The sequence below is a fragment of the Schistocerca nitens genome, chromosome 4 (assembly GCF_023898315.1).
Source record: "Schistocerca nitens isolate TAMUIC-IGC-003100 chromosome 4, iqSchNite1.1, whole genome shotgun sequence".
Classification (NCBI taxonomy): Eukaryota; Metazoa; Arthropoda; class Insecta; order Orthoptera; family Acrididae; genus Schistocerca; species Schistocerca nitens.
In genome coordinates this window covers 831633807-831656397 of record NC_064617.1, presented here as the reverse complement: position 1 = coordinate 831656397, position 22591 = coordinate 831633807, and the positions used below count along the sequence as shown (strand labels likewise).

General features: G+C 46.6%; 1 protein-coding gene and 1 non-coding gene across 4 annotated transcripts in view; both read right to left on the bottom strand.

Moving 5' to 3' along the window:
- The window catches only part of LOC126253261 (putative polypeptide N-acetylgalactosaminyltransferase 9), a 598235-nt gene that overhangs the window by 437059 nt on the left and 138585 nt on the right, over window positions 1-22591 (bottom strand). The window lies entirely within an intron of this gene.
- Trnat-ugu (transfer RNA threonine (anticodon UGU)) lies at window positions 10865-10939 on the bottom strand. The gene has a single exon. It is a non-coding gene; the product is annotated as a tRNA-Thr (tRNA).

The following is a 22591-nucleotide window of genomic DNA, read 5'->3' as shown; positions in this document are numbered from 1 at the left end:
ATAATTTAACCCGAGGCCTCCGAAATACCTTCCTGTATGCATTGTACACTGGCTAATGGAACGTACACTTCCTCTAGAATGAGAGTAACTGTGGCGTTTCTGGTTTGCCGACTGGCGTTTGGCGAGATGGCTTACATCGGCACGTGGCGCGACGTCCGCGCAGACCCGCCTGTTGCAGACAGGCGAAGCTCCTCAGGGACCGGGCGCGCGTTATAAGGAAGCGCAGAGCCGATAACTGCCTGGCCGCGTCCGCTTCCTGCGATAACGGCGAGTCGTGAGGGTTGCCGCGTGCCAGCGCGCAGGCGCACTGACCGCTTCCACATCGCGCAGACACTTGCTACTAAAATCGCGCTCAAATTTCCGTACCACTGCAGAGTAACCTTGAAACATAACCTGCTATGGTAACTGAAGAAACAAGATGTGGTTCACTGCATTAAAAGGGAAAAAAATTACATACTACTACAATTGCATGTATCGCGTTACTAGCTGATCTGAACAAGATATCACAATTCATATATACTCCGCAAGACACTGTGTGGTATACGGCGAAGTGTACTACGTTTTCCACTCCCTCTTGCTCCTTTCCTGCTGCAATACCGAAAGATGCACCTGAAGATGTAAGAAAGGAAGAAAGATTTCAGTTTAAAGTCCCATCGATGACTAGGCGATTGGAGTTTGTGCTCGGATTGCGGAAGGATGGATGAAGGAAATCGGCAGTGCGCTTTCAAAGGAACTGTCCCAAAATTTGTATTAATCGATTTTACGGAAATTAAAGGAAACCTAAATCTGGGTGTGTTCGAATCTCTCGAATTTTAGGTTAATGGCCCTTTCACAGGATACATGTAGGTGGAAGCCAAATGTTGGCTGATCCTTAAGAAACATAAGCTGTCGGAATTTTAAAAGCAAGCCATCTCTCTTGTATTGTATGCCACTGGAACTGGATGAGCAGCTTCGTGATTGTGATCCTTTCTCGTTGTCTAAACGCAGAAGACAATTCAGAAAGCTATAAAATATATAATGCAATGTATGCAATGAAGTAATAGGTTATCATCTGTCTCATCCATAATGGACACTGAACACACTACTGTGTACAATATAGCAGAAGCTTTGTATTATTACTGCGATAAGTAGCTTTAAATAGTTTTCAAAAACATCTTCTATCTTATGGGATGGCAGTGCAGGCTCATCTTCAGATATTGTGTATTTAAAGCCGCTTCATGTTTCATGTCGGTGTAGTCAGTGCTGGTGGAAATTGAACTGTACAGAGATCTGTCACTTTGAGCACGTAAACAAACAGTTACGGTGCTGAAACTTTATGGCATATGCATTCTGTGTGCCAAACCGGGAATCGAACCTCGCCATTCCTTTCGCAGATTTACCAACGAGCTATCCAGTATGATACACGGCCAGCTCTCACAGCTTGTACATATCGTACATTACCCGTCTCTCCCTACAGCTGCCGGCCGAAGTGGCCGCGCGGTTCTGGCGCTGCAGTCTGGAACCGCGAGACCGCTACGGTCGCAGGTTCGAATCCTGCCTCGGGCATGGTTGTGTGTGATGTCCTTAGGTTAGTTAGGTTTAACTAGTTCTAAGTTCTAGGGGACTAATGACCTCAGCAGTTGAGTCCCATAGTGCTCAGAGCCATTTGAACCATCCCTACAGCTTACTCTTGTTTTTCTCAGAATTTCGGCCACCCTGCACCATTTTACACTGTCGATCGCTTTTTCCAGGTCGACAAAACATATAAAAGTGTCTTGATTTTTCTTTATTCTTGTTTCCATATCAACAGCAACGTCAGAATAGCCTCTCTGGTGCCTTTACCTTTCCCAAAGCCAAACTAATCGTCATCTAGTGCATCCTCAATTTTCTTTTCCATTCTACTGTGTATTATTCTTGTCAACAACTTGGATGCATGAGCTATCAAACTGATTGTGCGACAGTTCTCGCACTTGTTAGCGCTTGAAATCTTTGGAATTGTGTGGATGATATTTTTCCGAAAGTCAGATGGTATGTCGCCAGACTCATACAGTCTAAACACCAACGTGAATAGTCGTTTTGTTGCCACATCCCTCAGTGATCTTGGAAATTCTGATGGAATGTTATCTATCTACGCACCCTTTACGTTAAGTATATTCCCGTTCAGCAAGGACATATTTATTGGGAGTAGAAGGCCTGGTGTTGGCGAATAAATACTAAATAGCAGTGACTTGTTATTAATAAGTACGGAGCAGGCATGCATGTCCGAAGGAACATTGCATGGTACTTCCTAATAACACAGTCACTGCTATTTCGTACGCTACTGGCCATTAAAATTGCTACACCAAGAAGAAATGCAGATGATAAACGAGTATTCATTGGACGAATATATTATACTAGAACTTACATGTGATTACATTTTCACGCAATTTGAGTGCAAAGATCCTGAGAAATCAGTACCCAGAACAACCACCTCTGGCCGTAATAACGGCCTTGATACGCCTGGGCATTGAGTCAAACAGAGCTTGGATGGCGTGTACAGGTACAGCTGCCCATGCAGCTTCAACACGATACCACAGTTCATCAAGAGTAGTGACTGGCGTATTGTGACGAGCCAGTTGCTCGGCCACCACTGACCAGACTATTCAATTGGTGAGAGATCTGGAGAATGTGCTGGTCAGGGCAGCAGTCGAACATTTTCTGTATCCAGAAAGGCCCGTACAGGACCTGCAACATGCGGTCGTGCATTATCCTGCTGAAATGTAGGGTTTCGCAGGGATAGAATGAAGGGTAGAGCCACGGGTCGTAAAACATCTGAAATGTAACGTCCACTGTTCAAAGTGCCGTCAATGCGAACAAGAAGTGTAACCAATGGCACACCATAGCATCACGCCTGGTGATATGCCTGGTGATACGCCAGTATGGCGATGACGAATACACGCTTCCAATGTGCGTTCACCGCGATGTCGCCAAACACTGACGCGACCATCATGATGGTGTAAAGAGAACCTGGATTCATCGTAAAAATGACGTTTTGCCATTCGTGCACCCAGGTTTGTCGTTGAGTGCACCATCGCAGGCGCTCCTGTCTGTGATGCAGCGTCAAGGGTAACCGCAGACATGGTCTCCGAGCTGATAGTCCATGCTGCTACAAACTTCGTCGAACTGTTCGTGCAGATGGTTGTTTTCTTCCAAACGTCCCTATCTGCTGACTCAGGGATCGAGACGTGGCTGCACGATCCGTTACTGTCATGCGGATAAGATGCCTGTCATGTCGACTGCTAGTGATACGAGGCCGTTGGGATCCGGGACGGCGTTCCGTATTACCCTCCTGAACCCACCGATTCCATGTTCTGCTAACAGTCATTGGATCTCGACCAACGCGAGCAGCAATGTCGCGATACGATAAACCGCAATCGCGATAGGCTACAATCCGACATTTATCAAAGTTGGAAACGTGATGGAACGCATTTCTCCTCCTTACACGAGGCATCACAACAACGTTTCACCAGGCAGCGCCGGTCGACTGCTGTTTGTGTTTGAGAAGTCGGTTGGAAACTTTCCTAATGTCGGCACGTTGTAGGTGTCGCCACCGGCGCGAACCTTGTGTGAATGCTCTGAAAAGCTATTCATTTTCATATCACAGAATCTTCTTCCTGTCGGTTAAATTTCGCGTCTGTGACACGTCATCTTCGTGGTGTAGGAATTTTAATGGCCAGTAGTGTATTTATTCTGAACTGCCAGACTCTCGATAAATATGTCTCTCGCGGACGGGAATATGTGTAAAGTTCGAGTGCAGGACATATAGAAGCTTGGGTCTGGCTGTGATTCGTGCCTGGATGGCCGAAGCGGTTAAGGCGACCGCTTGCGTAAGACAGGAAATCCGGTTCGAGTGTCGCTCCGGCACAAATTTTCACTGTCGTTATTCCAATATGCAGCCGAAGGTGGTTCATATTTACAACTGAGAATACATTTCCTGTATCTGTAGTAGGTATTGAATGAGGTGGCCCTGTGGTAGGATACAGGAATTCCCGTACGGCCATCTGGATTTATAATGTCAATGATTTCTTGAAAGCAGTTAAGTTGAGTGACAAGGAAGTTCCTTTAAAGGGGCATGGTGGGCTGCCTTCCCCAATCCAAGACTGTGCTTCAGCTCTAATGATATCATTAAACCATAATGTTCCTTCCTTCTTACGTAGGATGCACAGATGGTATAATTGTCTGACTGGAATGGAGTATTGGCTGGCTCTGAGCACTATGGGACTTAACTTCTAAGGTCATCAGTCCCCTAGAACTTAGAACTACGTAAACCTAACTAACCTAAGGACATCACACACATCCATGCCCGAGGCAGGATTCGAACCTGCGACCGTAGCAGTCGCACGGTTCCAGACTGTAGCGCCTTTAACCGCTTGGCCACCCCGGCCGGCGGAATGGAGTATTCACGATAGAGATGAAGCCAGGAAGGAGATTACTGAGTACATGAAGTCGCTGCTACTGGAAGCGTGGATCTACTCACCGGAATTCTGGCTTTTGTCGTGTGTGTGTGTGTGTGTGTGTGTGTGTGTGTGTGTGTGTGTGTGTGCGCGCGCGCGCTCGAGGGTGCGTGCGTGCTGTGTGGTCACTAATTGCAAAATGTGATCCTAGAGGAGGCGCTTGCAGTGCGCCAGTGGCTCCACTATATAGCTCGCTGGCGTTATGTTCCCGCTGTTCTCGTGGTCATTACATCGTAATTTGTTGCCTGCAATTACGTACTGCAATCCTCTTCAGAGCTCCGCTAAATTAAACTAGAGCAACTGCGGTTGTAATGCGCGCTCCGACGGTGATTAGGGGAGTGCTTCGTGACGCGCCGCCTGAGGGCAGGAACTCGAAGGCTCGGCGCGCCCTGAACGACTTTTCGACCTGCCTATCACAGGATCGTTTTGCTGTAACAATGATGCTGTGTGGAAACAGGCTCATGCACGATTCAACAATCGGCCGACGGATTGAAGAGGACAGTATTGCAAGCTGTGCCGCGAATTTTTTTTGTTTTCGCTCGGTCGATTACGGCACAGTGTGACAGTTTGTAAAAATGGAGAGGACTCATGGAAACTGGTTAATTTCTTTTTGTAGAATATCAGCTGACGCTGTAAGACAAAAAAAAGGGAATGTTACAGTGAGCGCCAAATTAAAGAGCGATTATGCCTGCAAATCTGTGTGTGGACTTTGACATCAAGATGAAGCGAACTAGCCTATGGTGAAAAAAAACACGAACATTTTTACTAATCATAGCAACAATGTATATGAACGAAATACCGAACTGCTGGGCAAATCATTTTATTACATACGGATACACAATAATGAAATATAGTTATTATACATTTAAGTATTTCAGAATGTAAGTTACAAGAACTTTACTCAGAAAAGCGTCTATATATGGCCATACTGTCAACGAACAGATCATGCTGGCGAAGTAAATTATGCAGAACAACATTTATGATTAACTTGAGTCACTTGCGAAGCACGTACAGTTATTGCAGAAATATCCAAGAAATAGTTTTCTGTAGGAATGTTGCCTTCTCTCCTGTTTGCTTGCCACCGTGTTGATCTCACAGACATATGAAGCATGCAATACGCTTTTCTGATGCTTTTACAAAAATTGGGATTTGTGTCGAGACGTGCGTGTAATATTGTCCACTTGCGATAATGCCTAAAGCACTGGTGACTGATTAACAATTTAATCATGACAGTAGGCAGGTGACCCGGTTTCGAATTCCGTAGCTGGTATAAATTTTAATTCATTGCTTCGGCCTATATCATTGTGTGCGTGCACAGTTATCGACCGATTTCCAAAAGCTCGATGCTCGCTGTCGCCCAGTAAAATCGGTCAATCGAAAAATCGTTCATGCGTGTCTAGCCTAACTGGTTCATTGCCATGTAGCGAACTGTCTTTCACTTTAAAAAAAAAAATTCTTGTTTTAATGGGCGGTACATCACGAATTTATCGCCTTAATTAATCAATAGAGCAGCGATCGAGAAGGGGAAAAATCTCTAAGTAAACAGCGATTTTTAACTTCGTAATAGGGAACGCTAAGAATTCGCATTTGAAATAAAAGGCGCCACCGAGAATTCAGTTCAAAAACACAAGTACCCTATGACATATACAAGAAGAACTAGTATGCTAAATCTACGAAGACTTACACCACAATGTCCTGGAAGAGATTAGCAGGCAGTCAGCCTAGGAAATGTGCAAAATTAACACAAACCAGCGAGCAAGGTTATCGAATTTCTATTATACTGACAAACTGTACTAGTGGCCACCTGACAATTTCAGCGCAGACCCCATTGATCTGATCCCCCTCCCCCGTCTCCCATACAGGACAAAGATGAAAAAAATTTCTGAAAGAACGGTTATTTAGACATGATGAGTGCTGCGAAAAGTGGCAACTGTCTCTCAGTAAGGAAAAGTGTGATGTTATCCACATGAGTACAAAAAAGAAATCAGTTAAATTTTGATTACAACTTAAATCACACAAAATTAAAGGTTGACATTTCTACTAAATACCTAGGAATTATAATTGCGAAGTCGGAACGATCACGTAGGTAATGTTGTGGGGAAGGACTACGTTTTATTGATAAAACACGTAGAAGATGCAACACGTCTACTAAAGAGACTGCCTACACAAGGCTTGTTCGTTCTCTGTTGGAGTACTGCTGTGTTGCGTAGGATCCTTGCCAGATAGGACTGGCGGAAGTTATACTAAAAGTTAAAAGAAGGGCAGATCCTCGTGTATTGACGGAAAATTGGGGAGAATGTGTCACGGATATGACACGTGAATTGGAATGGCGATCGTTGAACCAAAGGCGATTTTCATGAAACTTCTCCTTAGAATGTGAAAATATTTTAGTATCGCTGATCTATATAGAGAGAAATGATCATCATAATAAAATAAGAGAAATCAGAGCTCGTAAAGAGAGATTTAATTGTTCACTTTTCCCGCGCGCTCTTAGAGAGTGGAAGGGTAGAGAAATATTTGAGGGTGGTTCGAAGAATCCTCTGCCAAGCACTTAATTGTGAACTGCAGAGTAATAACGTAGATGCAGATGTAGAAATTTGCTTTGCTGCCGGTTCTGTTTCGCCCATGACAGGCCAGGGTATGGAGCGACGGTAGAGGAAAAATTAAGACCGAGCAAAGTAATACTACAGAATCAAGCACAGAGGTGAAGCTTCAAAAGACAGAGGAGAGCACAGGAGAAGCAATAACGCTGCGCCAAGCCCCAAAATGTTTTATCGTAATTGCTAGGGGCCGCAAAAGCTTTAATCTTACACGAAAGGAGGTTAGTCGATGCTAGAATTGCAGGTGCTGGCTCTCAGAAAGAGAGAGTCAACACGCAGGCAAGAGGGGGGTGGGATTGGCAATCAGCAGTGATAAAGGCAGTAATGTGATTAATCCGTCCACAGTCGCACGCAGCAGCAGCGCAGCAGATCCGGGGTAGGACCGCGCTTTTAATCGGCAGCCACGGATGGGGCGTCCGGCAATAGGCCGGCTGCGACTGCCGCCAATGAGCGTCGCGCGGCCTTTGAAAAGAGCCGCGCTGTGAATAATTAAAGCGGCGATGCGCGCGCGGCCGAAATTAATTTGCAGCGGAAACCTGATAACGGCTTCCGTTCCGAGCGCAACGGCTGCGGTGCAGCGCTTGAATTAGTGCTGGGGATTCCCCCGCTTCCCGCGACAATGGCGGCGCGTGCCCGCGGCCAGCAGGCGGGCAGGCCATTCTCGCACAGTAGTGGGGGAGAGGGGGGGGGGCGCTGATAGCAGCGATTTATAGCCGCGCGCCGGCCGCTGTCTGTCCGAAGAAATACGGCCGCGCCCGCAAAGGACTCTTGCTTATATCTGGGTGTCATCAGCCATTAGAGGCGCCGGCATTAAATACATTCCGGAGGAATTAAAAGCAGACGAAATGGTGGAGAGGTGGGGAGTGGGGAGTGGGGATATGAGGAGTATGAGGAGGAAGCGGGAAAGAATGCTCGCGTTGGAAGGGCCATAACGGAGCAGAGGCACGAAATGGAGAAGCGTGGGGGAAAGAACACGGAGGAGTAAAACTGTGTGATGGACCGGTACTCGAAGCCGGGACTTTTGCTCTCGCGGGCAAGTGCTCCAACGAATGAGCTCTCCAAGCAAGACTCATGCAGGTTGTGAGAAGACGAACTGGCGGAAGTCAAGCAGTGAGACCGAGTGGTGCTTGGGTAGTACCAAGTCTCTTTCTATTAACGTGATAAATATTTAGTACTTGTCGTCGTTAGGCAAGTGGCGTAACCCGATTTCCCAGCACCTTCGCTCAGTGGAGAAATGGGTCCAAGTAAGCGAACACGCGTCTCGGCTTATCCGTAGATGTGCGGCCGTTTCTGAGAAAACGACGGCCAAAGTTTTCGAGGTAATTTACTCGTATATACCTTTCAGCGAGAAAACAGTCCATTCGAAGCAGTGGCACAGTGGCTAGTGTCGCTGCTTCCAACTTTCGCGCCCCATATTCTAAACCTGATTATTATTTTTATTTTTGTTTTGTCTTTATTTGCCCACGTCCGTAGAAGGTTACTACACGAATGTCTTCCAATGTGTATTGAAATAACGTTGTCGCTGTTAGACTACTAATTGCATCTCTCGTGGAGAAAAAAAAAAAGCAATAAATGGATGAAAAATTATCTAAATTGTTTTCGGTGAAATTCATGTAGTTTATCTTGATTCATAATCAACTGCAAGCGCCAGATTGCGGAAAAGTGATCCGTTATGCATAATCTTCCGCGAAATTACTGCCAACGTGTGGACGTTAACGATGTTTCATTCCGGAGTGAGATAGACGTGAAGAAATGTCGTTGTGGCAAACCTGCATTCGCGCGATGCACGTAGTGTTTGGAATTTCTATGCCCCGAATGTTTCCACGATCGGTGTCATCCAGAGGAATGCACCAAATCTTCCTGAAGAATAAACATAAGAATAAACTATAAGAATTGAGGCGTAAAGCGGAAAATCCGGCTTAGAGTCCCCATCCGGCACAAATCCTGATTGCCATTCCGTTATGCAACTGGATATGGTTCATGTTGGTTACCTGTTCTTACGTCGCACAACTCCCAACCTTAACCCGCCACTAGGAGTGAAATATCGTCGACAATGTCACCATTCAGCCAACGACCCCGGAAGCCAATGGGTGTGGCACTAATGTCAGTCATTTTCGACAGTTTTCCATGTCACTCCTTCCCATTTCTACACTTGCTCTCTCCAAACCTATTCGGGAGAAATCTCATCCCAAACGTCACCAATCCGCAAAGCAACACTCAAAAACTATTGATTCGTTACTGATACCGGTCATTGCCGTTTATTTTAATACGTTCCGTTCTTCTCACCACCATCCACTTCTTTGTCTTTCATTACCAATTTCATACAAAAACCTATAGTGGGGAGATTACAGTTTCTGTAAAATGAGGTAAAAAATGGCTCTGAGCACTATGCGACTTAACTTCTGAGGTCATCAGTCGCCTAGAACTTAGAACTAATTAAACCTAACTAACCTAAGGACATCACACACATCCATGCCCGAGGCAGGATTCGAACCTGCGACCGTAGCGATCGCTCGGCTCCAGACTGTAGCGCCTAGAACCGCTCGGCCACTCAGGCCGGCGCGTTCCGTGTGAGGGGGGTGAGTACTACAGGGTATTTCACGATGTTTTGACGATTTCAAATTTGAAAAACGCGCACCGAAAACAAGATACAACGACGAAGCGGTGTCTATTAATAGTGCAAAGTGTCAAGTTTCAACCCATATAGAGGTCAGTAATCGTTTCGTACTGGACGAAGGAACATCGTGCGTTCGGGGTGGAGTGATAGTTTCGCAATGGCGAATCTGTCGTGCGCGTGCAACGTGTCTTTCGTAAGCAGTTCAAGATTTAGCCAAGATGTCAAATTTCTGCTCCTGGAACAGTATTACACTGCGTAAGAAATTTCCGTTCAAGCGCCAATGCATCGAATCGAAAGTCAACCGGCCATCGGAAAACCGCCCGAACTGACGAGGAGATGGAACGTGTGCGCAGCAGTTCACAGCCGTTTTTTACGAAAACGTTCCAACGTGACGGCGTGACATGACACGCATCCAAGAAGACCTTGCAGGTTCTCCGTGAAGCATTTGGTAACGGAATAATTTCCAAACAGGCTTGTGTTGATTGGCCGCTTCTCTCACCTGATTTTAGCGTGTCAGACGTTTACCTACATTGTTATTTGAAGGCGACAGCGTACTCCGACCGGCCGAGAAGTTTGCAACAGTCAAAAAAAGATCGAATTCGCGATGAAATTTCCAGAATTCCTTCAGGTGCTACGAAAGGTGTGTTCAAAATCAGGGAGAAATGCCTAGTGTAGGCGCCAATGGTCCTCCTTTGTCTGATTTAGTATTTCATAAGCAACCTTATGTAAAATGTTCAACTTCGTTTTGCGATTAATTAGTGTGTTATTCAAATTTGAAACCGTCATAACGTTGTGACAACGCAGTATATGAAATTCGCATTTGAAATTACAGCTTTGAAGGCAGCCAGTATTTTATTATATTCTGGTATGGTTCCTATTAGAAAATTGGGGCAACTTGTTGCCTTGCAGTCAAGCATTTATTGAAATAAAGTAAAGGTTCAGAATAATTATGGCTGTTACCGAAAACGTTATTACCTATCGAAAGGGTCGATCGTGTACACTGAGTTGATATACAAGCAGAGCTATCTGTCATTTTAATTTAACAAAAAAATAGCTGAACGCCAAATTTCTATGCACAACATGTAACACTGTTTTTTCATGAAATGATAATTAAATAGACGCCCTAGCTGCAAACAGGCGTCGATATACTTCACTGGGGACATGTTGAAAATGTGTGCCCCGACCGGGACTCGAACCCGGGATCTCCTGCTTACATGGCAGACGCTCTATCCATCTGAGCCACCGAGGGCACAGAGGATAGTGCGTCTGCAGGGACTTATCCCTTGCACGCTCCCCGTGAGATCCACATTCCCAACATGTCCACACCACTACATTCGTAGTGCGCCTAATAGATGTTTGCCCATCATACTCATTACTCGTGGAAGATTAATCTACCAAGTCCCGTACGAGTTCGGGCATAGCGTGTGCGTTCACACAAGAAGGTCAATGGCCGGGAAGCCATATTTATACTACCGTCATATACTGTTTTTTCAGATGGAAACATATAATCTGTAGCTCCTGAGCCTGTCTGCGGGTACTCCTGAGTAATAGGTGCGTATCTGCAGTCAGTACGTTTACCACCTTTTCTTGCATTTGCATAATTATGTCGCAGAACGTAAACAAAAACTCGAGCACTACAATTCACGATTTATTATCCTCCTCACAGACATGACGCAGATAAATATATGCAGGACTATGGCAGTTTCTCCTTCCTGATCGTAGTCAGTGAATTACCTATATACGCGCGGTGTGGCCGCGCGGTTTGAGGCACCATGTCACAGACTGCGCGGCCCCTCCCACCGGAGGTTAGAGTCTTCCCTCGGGCATGGGTGTGTGTGTGTGTGTGTGTGTTATTCTTAGCATAAGTTAGTTAAAGTGGCGTGTAAGTCTAGGGACCGATGACCTCAGCAGTTTGATCCCTTAGGAATTCACATACATTTGAACAATTAGCTATATTGTACGATCACCCATCATAGTAAGTACTAAGATGTGGATTTGAGCTAATGACGTTTTGTACACGAATGATCTCCGAAAAGTGCTGAACATTTCATCTCGCTGCCTCATGCAAACGGTGTGTATGAGATGTATATACGTATTGTGTTGTTTGTAGTAGTGTGTGTGTGTGTGTGTGTGTGTGTGTGTGTGTTGTAACTAGACGATTCCAAACGCTGGCATCTGATCACAAGGTGTGCCAGTAGGGAATGACGAACACACTATACACGTGGCAATAACGGTCGGGTATTGCCGATTTCAATCAGTAGAAAAAGTCTGTGCCCCACTGTTCGCTTGTGTGCTGCACTTCAATCAGCGGACAGCGCACAAACATTCGTCGGCAGAGGACGCTGGCAATCTCTATAGCTACGTTTATGACCCTATAGACTAGGAATCCACCAGTTCCATCCAATCTCGTTCATAGTTTGGCGTACACTGGGACGCTGTACTGGTGAATTTCACATCGCCGACGTGCCCCCCACCCCCCTCAGCCATTCACCCAACAGTTCATTACTCAGCGTCATACGTGACGAACGTTTGGCGTGATGGACAGGGTAGCTATTCGATATAAAGGCCCAATCGGCTCTTTTGAATTACGATTACCTTCAACACTGACTGCTACATACACAATACTTTAAAGCTGGAAGTGGTACCTTCATCTGTATACGATATATCCGTATATAGTACGTGCAGGGCAAGGCTACTTTTTACCAATATTAACGATGTTCTGTTCTATTATGTTCACGTAAAAAGCGAGAGGAAATTGAGTGCGTGTGAGCCTCGGTACGCGTATCACTGCTAAGAGCCTTGCCGCAAGATACATAATGGGGGGCAAACAGGAATGTCACACAGCCAGTTACCGATTTTTCAAGTTTACACAAAAATATTTCGCGTTTTAGTTCCTTGTATATCCCAGACACCCTTTCGTATGGCCTGTATCTACGTCACGACAGTGGGAAGGTCAGCATCGGTTGTAACGTAACGTGTCTGCAGATCTAGATTTCAGCTGACAGGACAGCTATCATCAGTGCTATAAATACAAATAACAGAAGAATAAAACATAGAAACAGGACGTTGATCAGACGCCATGGGACAGTCGTACACAATTAGGAATCTACAATTACACACAGTTAGATGTAATCATGCAGACCGAACGTAATTATAACAACACATTCCAATACAACTCAGGCATGCACGAAGAGTAGTCCAACAGAGATCGCAGTTTACAAATGCATACAGCTAATCTCAATTTACGTAACAGCCAAAGTTCTCTATTTATTTCCCACATGTAAAAGAGTAGGTGAAGCTAAAAAAAATCTATACATAAAGATGTAGGGAAACCAAGTAATAGTTACAATAAAATACAACTTTGTCTGGAGATCCACAATTCCGGAAATATTATGACGAGTGTTACATTACGTCACAGTGGGCAGTCCTCTACTTTTACTGCCTATGTGTAAACAGATGGCACTGGCTGTCCAGTATGAATTTATTTACGTCCAACTACAGATAGTTTACCAACTTTCACCACGCTGGAATTTTATAGATCAGCAACTTCTGTTAATCAATACAACAAAAAACTGTCCAAAGTTGTGAATTTCGCTTTTTTTTTTTTTTTTTACTTTCTCGATGCTAGTTTCGGGCCGGGACCCTTTTCCAAATGATAACTGTCTGTTATCTGTATGCGCTGTAACTGCTCGTCTGCTCTTCGTAATACGTATAACTTTTTCGCATGGTTTTTTATTTTCGGAAATACCCTTTTGACTATCTGTTACGATGGTTGTATACTGATAGTCTGCTTGGCAAAGAACTATCAAATAATAGGAACGAGGAATCTTCTGGAACAATCAGTTAATTCATAAATTCAACAGAACTACGTAGAACAGCTGAAGTTCCAGTGACCGTTGGTTTAAAAAATTACAAGCCAAGGCGACGTTTAGGCGGAGGGACATTGGATGATGGGTTGGCAGAATCAGAAAGAAGCAGACTGTCTCGGGAATAGTATTAGTATCGAACACGACACCCAATAAACATGTAACGGACTCGCGCAGCAGCTGCAGTAGTCAAACATGTCACTGCAGTAATACAGCCACCACAAAAAAGAAAGAAGAAAATCAGAGAGCTGCGATAGATTACAGTCGTTTGGATGGAGTTTTGTACTGACGGAAGGTACTGTGCGACGGTTTGGCAGTGCAGGTAGTAGGGGACCAATTCGTTCGCCGCACAACACCTGCTGAGACGGGCGCTCCCGTTAGCGCCCGCGGCGAGCAGACTTCCTGCGTAATGCTCGCTAATGAAGAGCACCCGGCGGCCATGGGGTCAACGGCCGGGTTTGTCGTCCCCTGACCAGCGTCCGTAACCAGCGCTCATCCCATACACGGACACACTCAGAGGTCGCATATGATCTCACGCTAAGACGAAGTTTTCCTTCCGAGTGAGTACGCATACAGACTTATAGTGTGTTTAGAGGAGACGAAAATTGCTTGTTTCCAAACTCGGGCTACATCAAGCGTTCAAACAGCCGTTTGATTTACCACATGTGGGGCTGGTTATGTTCACGACTGTCTGATTGGGCTCAGTGGAATAAAATTACCTTCTTTTTCTCCACGAAGTACTACCAAAAATGTTGGACACAGTCTCGCTACCAGTGAGGCAACGACTGTGGTTCCAGTTTGACGGCGACCCGCGACACTTTGCCATTGATGTCGTAGAACATTTGGAACTCTTGTTTCTCTAAATGTTGGATTCTCAGGGGTTGGTCAGTACTGTGTCCACCATGTTTTCCTGGCCTCAGCACTGTGGGTTTCTTTTTGTGGGGGGGAGATGAACGACGATACTCCAAATGAGCTGGTTGGCCGTCCGTCTGAAGCTACAGCTGTTACTCGTCAAATAACTGGTTATTTTGAGCGCGTTAGACTATATGATTAGCACACAAAAGTTAGTTGTGCATTAAAGTAAACGGACGATATTTTCAGCAGCATTAGTAAAAGAACGTTCATCCTCCGGCAGTTTGGACACCGTTTCTGAGCATGACTAGCGTCGACAAAAAAATGGTTCAAATGGCTCTGAGCACTATGGGACTTAACATCTATGGTCATCAGTCCCCGAGAACTTAGAACTACTTAAACCTAACTAACCTAAGGACAGCACACAACACCCAGTCATCACAAAGCAGAGAAAATCCCTGACCCCGCCGGGAATCGAACCCGGGAACCCGGGCGTGGGAAGCGAGAACGCTTACCGCACGACCACGAGCTGCGGACTAGCGTCAACACCTTCATGGACCCCTACAATGGTGCAACTTGACATTTTTGTCACACAAAATACTATTTTTTCTGTCTCCTCTAAACACTCTTAAATTCCGTATATGTACGTACACTGGTGAACGGTGTTACATCACGAATAGCTTGACCGAAGGCTATCAAATTGATATCCGGTATTTACAGCCCTATGGAATATGTTGATTAAAATTTTATCCCTTTGTGAGTATATTTTCGGTGCAACAAACAGCTCTTCCTACTGATGATGGATAGCCAACAATCTTGCCGCAGCGGTAACACCAGTTCCGGTCACATCACCAAAGTTGAGCGCTGTCGGACTTGACTAGCACTTAGATGGGCGTCCGTTCTCGTCTGCCGAGCACTGTTGGCAAGCGGGGTGCTCACATCTCTTGTGACGCCAATTGCGGAGGTACTTGACTGACAATTAGCGGCTCCGGCTACGGAAACTGTTAGCGGCTGTGAGAGTCGTGTACTGACCACATGAGCCTTCCTTTCCACATCCAGCGAAGCCTATCGGCTGAGGATGAAACGGCGGTCGGTCGGTCGGTCGGTAAGTTTGGGCCTTGCGAAGCCTGTATGGACGGGGTTCAGTTTACAGATGATGAATCGTGTCAGTTAATGATGGCTATTGGGTGTGCAGTGTTAAGTTCCTATGGGACCAAACTGCTGAGGTCATCGGTCCCTAGTCTAATGATACTTGAATTACGTAACCATTACGGCACCTCTCCTCAACCTCTCGATACCAGCAATATTCTACTGTGTTTCTGTAAAGTAATTAACATATTTCTGAGACAACATTCAGATTTGATTTCATTAATGTAGAGGTACTTTGATACATCGATATGTTTATATTGCAATGATATTATTCTTATGTGTATTCTTTCTTTTGTCACTATGATCTTTGACGTACTTGTAACTCTTGATTTTTGGGCGCGTAAGCAGTTAGTTAGAGAGTCGGACCTTGAGAAAGTCAAGTCTTGGACGTCATGTTGGAAAGACGCATAACGTAGTCAGCTTATAAAATGTGAACTTTAACAGTGAGGAAGATGTTTTCAAGTATGTTTTGTATTGTGAAGTGATGTTTTGTGTGTTACGCGATATTGCAACAAAAGCAATAAAAAGGAAGCGTAACTTAAATTCGGAGTGCTGATTTTTCTTTTATTTATTTATTTATTTATTTATTTATTACATCACCATTGTGCTTACTTTCAAAGGTTTAATCTTCAAGAATGGTTTGTGAAACACATCTATAAAACTTTTGAATATAGCATAATAAAACCTAGGCCTCTTTGCATCCGAGCTTGGAATCACCACCACCTAGATTTTCGACGATTGAGCCATGATTTTACAACGGGACCAGCGTGGGAAACACGAAAAGACGAGTGCCTAGTTTATTCATTATTACATGAAATGACTTTATTAGCTGTGCTCTAATGACACCTGCCACATAATAACTTTGTTGTTGCCCGAAAATGCAGTATTTAGCAGCGTGAGCAACACCACAATAATTATCAAATTTTGACCTTTGTTGTGGTAGGGTTGTTAGACTAGGCTTACACATAAACTTAATCTAACTTACGCTAAGGACAACACACACACCCATGCCCGAGGGAGGACTCGAACCTCCGACGGGGAGAGCAGCGCAAACCGTGGCAAGGCGCCTAAGACCGTGCGGCTACCGCGCGGCTTCGTGTGTGCCTACGTTACCGAAAAAGTTTAGGTGCTGATCACAACAAACCACTCCCAGAGCAATTGTAATGCATGATGTCGCTGTCTTTTGAATTTTAGGACAGGTCGAGTCAGTGGTATGGCTGACATGGGAGCACCATACCGACAGATCGCACAGACTTTTGGCCGTGGCGCAATGTTTCCACAACGAGTGGTGGCAACAGTGCAGCAGCAGGAATGGGCACCGCTCCTCCTCCAAAAGGACTACGTCCCTAGGAGGGGACTGGTTCTAACGAACTGACCGACGGCAACAACAGAAATTCAGGGAGAAGGTAAAGAGAGTCACTTTCAACTGTCGAGGAGAGATTACTGGAACGTGGACTGAAATTTTGCGCCGTTTACCGCTCATAGCCTATCACAGACAAAAAATGATGTATAAACGAAACCGAATGGGACACTGAGTGATATTCAGGGGTGTTCAGCTTGGAGTCTCGCTACTGCTTTTTTGTAATCAGATCGACGGCAATGCGTCGGTAGAAGACTTGATGAAACATCGCAGGAAGCCGCGCGGAGTGGCCGCGCGGTTAGAGGCGCCATGTCACGGATTGCACGGCCCCTCCCGCCAGAGTTTCGAGTCCTCCCTCGGGCATGTGTGTGTGTGTGTGTGTGACTGACCGACGGCAACAACAGAAATTCAGGGAGAAGGTAAAGAGAGTCACTTTCAACTGTCGAGGAGAGATTACTGGAACGTGGACTGAAATTTTGCGCCGTTTACCGCTCATAGCCTATCACAGACAAAAAATGATGTATAAACGAAACCGAATGGGACACTGAGTGATATTCAGTGGTGTTCAGCTTGGAGTCTCGCTACTGTTTTTTTGTAATCAGATCGACGGCAATGCGTCGGTAGAAGACTTGATGAAACATCGCAGGAAGCCGCGCGGAGTGGCCGCGCGGTTAGAGGCGCCATGTCACGGATTGCACGACCCCTCCCGCCAGAGTTTCGAGTCCTCCCTCGGGCATGTGTGTGTGTGTGTGACTGAACGACGGCAACAACAGAAATTCAGGGAGAAGGTAAAGAGAGTCACTTTCAACTGTCGAGGAGAGATTACTGGAACGTGGACTGAAATTTTGCGCCGTTTACCGCTCATAGCCTATCACAGACAAAAAATGATGTATAAACGAAACCGAATGGGACACTGAGTGATATTCAGTGGTGTTCAGCTTGGAGTCTCGCTACTGCTTTTTTGTAATCAGATCGACGGCAATGCGTCGGTAGAAGACTTGATGAAACATCGCAGGAAGCCGCGCGGAGTGGCCGCGCGGTTAGAGGCGCCATGTCACGGATTGCACGGCCCCTCCCGCCAGAGTTTCGAGTCCTCCCTCGGGCATGTGTGTGTGTGTGTGTGTGTGTGTGTGTGTGACTGACCGACGGCAACAACAGAAATTCAGGGAGAAGGTAAAGAGAGTCACTTTCAACTGCCGAGGAGAGATTACTGGAACGTGGACTGAAATTTTGCGCCGTTTACCGCTCATAGCCTATCACAGACAAAAAATGATTTATAAACGAAACCGAATGGGACACTGAGTGATATTCAGTGGTGTTCAGCTTGGAGTCTCGCTACTGTTTTTTTGTAATCAGATCGACGGCAATGCGTCGGTAGAAGATTTGATGAAACATCGCAGGAAGCCGCGCGGAGTGGCCGCGCGGTTAGAGGCGCCATGTCACGGATTGCACGGCCCCTCCCGCCAGAGTTTCGAGTCCTCCCTCGGGCATGTGTGTGTGTGTGTGTGTGTGTGTGTGACTGACCGACGGCAACAACAGAAATTCAGGGAGAAGGTAAAGAGAGTCACTTTCAACTGTCGAGGAGAGATTACTGGAACGTGGACTGAAATTTTGCGCCGTTTACCGCTCATAGCCTATCACAGACAAAAAATGATGTATAAACGAAACCGAATGGGACACTGAGTGATATTCAGTGGTGTTCAGCTTGGAGTCTCGCTACTGTTTTTTCGTAATCAGATCGACGGTAATGCGTCGGTAGAAGACTTGATGAAACATCGCAGGAAGCCGCGCGGAGTGGCCGCGCGGTTAGAGGCGCCATGTCACGGATTGCACGGCCCCTCCCGCCAGAGTTTCGAGTCCTCCCTCGGGCATGTGTGTGTGTGTGTGTGTGTGTGTGTGTGTGTGTGTGTGTGTGTGACTGACCGACAGCAACAACAGAAATTCAGGGAGAAGGTAAAGAGAGTCACTTTCAACTGTCGAGGAGAGATTACTGGAACGTGGACTGAAATTTTGCGCCGTTTACCGCTCATAGCCTATCACAGAAAAAAATGATGTATAAACGAAACCGAATGGGACACTGAGTGATATTCAGTGGTGTTCAGCTTGGAGTCTCGCTACTGTTTTTTTGTAATCAGATCGACGGCAATGCGTCGGTAGAAGACTTGATGAAACATCGCAGGAAGCCGCGCGGAGTGGCCGCGCGGTTAGAGGCGCCATGTCACGGATTGCACGACCCCTCCCGCCAGAGTTTCGAGTCCTCCCTCGGGCATGTGTGTGTGTGTGTGTGTGTGTGTGTGTGTGTGTGTGTGTGACTGACCGACAGCAACAACAGAAATACAGGGAGAAGGTAAAGAGAGTCACTTCCAACTGTCGAGGAGAGATTACTGGAACGTGGACTGAAATTTTGCGCCGTTTACCGCTCATAGCCTATCACAGACAAAAAATGATGTATAAACGAAACCGAATGGGACACTGAGTGATATTCAGTGGTGTTCAGCTTGGAGTCTCGCTACTGTTTTTTCGTAATCAGATCGACGGCAATGCGTCGGTAGAAGACTTGATGAAACATCGCAGGAAGCCGCGCGGAGTGGCCGCGCGGTTAGAGGCGCCATGTCACGGATTGCACGGCCCCTCCCGCCAGAGTTTCGAGTCCTCCCTCGGGCATGTGTGTGTGTGTGTGTGTGTGTGACTGACCGACGGCAACAACAGAAATTCAGGGAGAAGGTAAAGAGAGTCACTTTCAACTGTCGAGGAGAGATTACTGGAACGTGGACTGAAATTTTGCGCCGTTTACCGCTCATAGCCTATCACAGACAAAAAATGATGTATAAACGAAACCGAATGGGACACTGAGTGATATTCAGTGGTGTTCAGCTTGGAGTCTCGCTACTGCTTTTTTGTAATCAGATCGACGGCAATGCGTCGGTAGAAGACTTGATGAAACATCGCAGGAAGCCGCGCGGAGTGGCCGCGCGGTTAGAGGCGCCATGTCACGGATTGCACGGCCCCTCCCGCCAGAGTTTCGAGTCCTCCCTCGGGCATGTGTGTGTGTGTGTGACTGACCGACGGCAACAACAGAAATTCAGGGAGAAGGTAAAGAGAGTCACTTTCAACTGTCGAGGAGAGATTACTGGAACGTGGACTGAAATTTTGCGCCGTTTACCGCTCATAGCCTATCACAGACAAAAAATGATGTATAAACGAAACCGAATGGGACACTGAGTGATATTCAGTGGTGTTCAGCTTGGAGTCTCGCTACTGCTTTTTTGTAATCAGATCGACGGCAATGCGTCGGTAGAAGACTTGATGAAACATCGCAGGAAGCCGCGCGGAGTGGCCGCGCGGTTAGAGGCGCCATGTCACGGATTGCACGGCCCCTCCCGCCAGAGTTTCGAGTCCTCCCTCGGGCATGTGTGTGTGTGTGTGACTGACCGACGGCAACAACAGAAATTCAGGGAGAAGGTAAAGAGAGTCACTTTCAACTGTCGAGGAGAGATTACTGGAACGTGGACTGAAATTTTGCGCCGTTTACCGCTCATAGCCTATCACAGACAAAAAATGATGTATAAACGAAACCGAATGGGACACTGAGTGATATTCAGTGGTGTTCAGCTTGGAGTCTCGCTACTGCTTTTTTGTAATCAGATCGACGGCAATGCGTCGGTAGAAGACTTGATGAAACATCGCAGGAAGCCGCGCGGAGTGGCCGCGCGGTTAGAGGCGCCATGTCACGGATTGCACGGCCCCTCCCGCCAGAGTTTCGAGTCCTCCCTCGGGCATGTGTGTGTGTGTGTGTGTGTGTGTGACTGACCGACGGCAACAACAGAAATTCAGGGAGAAGGTAAAGAGAGTCACTTTCAACTGCCGAGGAGAGATTACTGGAACGTGGACTGAAATTTTGCGCCGTTTACCGCTCATAGCCTATCACAGACAAAAAATGATGTATAAACGAAACCGAATGGGACACTGAGTGATATTCAGTGGTGTTCAGCTTGGAGTCTCGCTACTGTTTTTTTGTAATCAGATCGACGGCAATGCGTCGGTAGAAGATTTGATGAAACATCGCAGGAAGCCGCGCGGAGTGGCCGCGCGGTTAGAGGCGCCATGTCACGGATTGCACGGCCCCACCCGCCAGAGTTTCGAGTCCTCCCTCGGGCATGTGTGTGTGTGTGTGTGTGTGTGTGTGTGTGACTGACCGACGGCAACAACAGAAATTCAGGGAGAAGGTAAAGAGAGTCACTTTCAACTGTCGAGGAGAGATTACTGGAACGTGGACTGAAATTTTGCGCCGTTTACCGCTCATAGCCTATCACAGACAAAAAATGATGTATAAACGAAACCGAATGGGACACTGAGTGATATTCAGTGGTGTTCAGCTTGGAGTCTCGCTACTGTTTTTTCGTAATCAGATCGACGGTAATGCGTCGGTAGAAGACTTGATGAAACATCGCAGGAAGCCGCGCGAAGTGGCCGCGCGGTTAGAGGCGCCATGTCACGGATTGCACGGCCCCTCCCGCCAGAGTTTCGAGTCATCCCTCGGGCATGTGTGTGTGTGTGTGTGTGTGTGACTGACCGACAGCAACAACAGAAATTCAGGGAGAAGGTAAAGAGAGTCACTTTCAACTGTCGAGGAGAGATTACTGGAACGTGGACTGAAATTTTGCGCCGTTTACCGCTCATAGCCTATCACAGACAAAAAATGATGTATAAACGAAACCGAATGGGACACTGAGTGATATTCAGTGGTGTTCAGCTTGGAGTCTCGCTACTGTTTTTTTGTAATCAGATCGACGGCAATGCGTCGGTAGAAGACTTGATGAAACATCGCAGGAAGCCGCGCGGAGTGGCCGCGCGGTTAGAGGCGCCATGTCACGGATTGCACGGCCCCTCCCGCCAGAGTTTCGAGTCCTCCCTCGGGCATGTGTGTGTGTGTGTGTGTGACTGACCGACGGCAACAACAGAAATTCAGGGAGAAGGTAAAGAGAGTCACTTTCAACTGTCGAGGAGAGATTACTGGAACGTGGACTGAAATTTTGCGCCGTTTACCGCTCATAGCCTATCACAGACAAAAAATGATGTATAAACGAAACCGAATGGGACACTGAGTGATATTCAGTGGTGTTCAGCTTGGAGTCTCGCTACTGTTTTTTTGTAATCAGATCGACGGCAATGCGTCGGTAGAAGACTTGATGAAACATCGCAGGAAGCCGCGCGGAGTGGCCGCGCGGTTAGAGGCGCCATGTCACGGATTGCACGGCCCCTCCCGCCAGAGTTTCGAGTCCTCCCTCGGGCATGTGTGTGTGTGTGTGTGTGTGTGTGTGACTGACCGACGGCAACAACAGAAATTCAGGGAGAAGGTAAAGAGAGTCACTTTCAACTGCCGAGGAGAGATTACTGGAACGTGGACTGAAATTTTGCGCCGTTTACCGCTCATAGCCTATCACAGACAAAAAATGATGTATAAACGAAACCGAATGGGACACTGAGTGATATTCAGTGGTGTTCAGCTTGGAGTCTCGCTACTGTTTTTTTGTAATCAGATCGACGGCAATGCGTCGGTAGAAGATTTGATGAAACATCGCAGGAAGCCGCGCGGAGTGGCCGCGCGGTTAGAGGCGCCATGTCACGGATTGCACGGCCCCTCCCGCCAGAGTTTCGAGTCCTCCCTCGGGCAT